Raw genomic sequence first — 1,506 nt, forward strand, 5'->3', positions numbered from 1 at the left:
GTTCCGTTTTTACCAGTAGCTGATAGATCTGCTGTCTAGGCTCTTTTCTAAGACTGCCCCTGGATTAATCTAGAATCTAGTCAATCAGAGAACAGCCAATCTGGGCATTCTTCAATGTGCTTGCCCCTTGGAAAGCCTTTCCTATAATGGTTTTAATTTACATTTTTAAATACTGTGAGAAATAGACTCATGAAACTCTTCACTACAAGGATTTTGAGACTATCACTGTTCATTACTTTACACTGTGTTTTCTTTATTAAAACACTTAGAGAAAATTCCTTGCTGGTCTTGGCATCAGAAAAAGTTATGCCTCTTCCGAGTCATTGTGGACATTGTAAATTTTATGACTACTTGTATTTTCCTTTTTGATTTGGTTGGTAGGAAGCTTAAAAACATATGGTTGCATCCATTTATTTAGTATAATTTTGTGGCAGAGATTTGTATAATAACCTAATTCTTTATTCAATGTTATCTTCCTATCATTGTTTCCCTTTGGAATTATCTCTCCTCTCCATGTCTACCCCACTTGCATGTTGTTGTGCTGGTGTTTCTGTGACTCTTATATGATAGTTTCATTACCATCTTCCATTGCTCTGCTCTCTGTCCCAGGGAGGATGACCTCTACAGACTACATTTCCCAACTACACTCAGATAGATTCTCACTGTGTACTCTTACTGCCTTCAGCAAATGGGAGGCACTCATGGAAAGCTGGAATGTAAGAGAAAGGAGAAGCCAGAATTTTCTCACTCTCTCTCTCTCTCTGTCTCCAGAGGTATCCCTGTCAGTGACAGCATATTTCCTATGGCCCAGCTTTCTGCCAGACAGACCTACAATGGTTCTGAATCTTCAGAGTAGTCTACAATGCTTAAATCCCACTAACATAGCCTCTTTCTTCCCTTTACCTCTCCAGCAAAAGGATGGCAGCTGCTTCCTGTTGTTGCTAATTTTTGTGTTGCCTTGTTGACTCTTTTTGGCATCTCCCCAAGTTTATTGCCTGTGTAAACAATTCCTTCTATTAAATTCACTGTACTAACCATGTTGAGAACAGTTTCTATTTTCCTGGTTAGATCCGGACAGTTATCTTGCTAAATTTCATGTATTTCCATGTAAGATTATTTAAATCCTTTTGGAATATAGCAGGGAGTCTGGATAAATAGGAAGAGAATGAGAGATGGGAAGACAGGAAAGAAGGAAGGGAGGGAGGAAGGGAAGAGAGAGTGATTGATTATGTAAACAGTGTACGTTTTCATTAGTTGTAAATAGATTTCTAAGGTATAACTGCTTTCAAAATTGCATTTCTCAAAAATGATTTTTTGCACTTTGTTCAATTTTTCAATTTACTTTTGCTCTCTTCATATTCTTTATAAGATTTTTGTGAATCTTAAGGAATTTAATATATGAAAAGAAATAGATTACTTTCTGCATGACTGTGAAAGTAACTGCAATCTTTTAATATTTTCCATGTTTCATGCGGATTTATTTAAAGCATTCTTCAGTCTTGCCTG

The sequence above is a fragment of the Orycteropus afer genome, unplaced genomic scaffold (genome assembly GCF_000298275.1).
Source record: "Orycteropus afer afer isolate SDZICR_OR568_19922 unplaced genomic scaffold, OryAfe1.0 scaffold00007, whole genome shotgun sequence".
NCBI lineage: Eukaryota > Metazoa > Chordata > Mammalia > Tubulidentata > Orycteropodidae > Orycteropus > Orycteropus afer.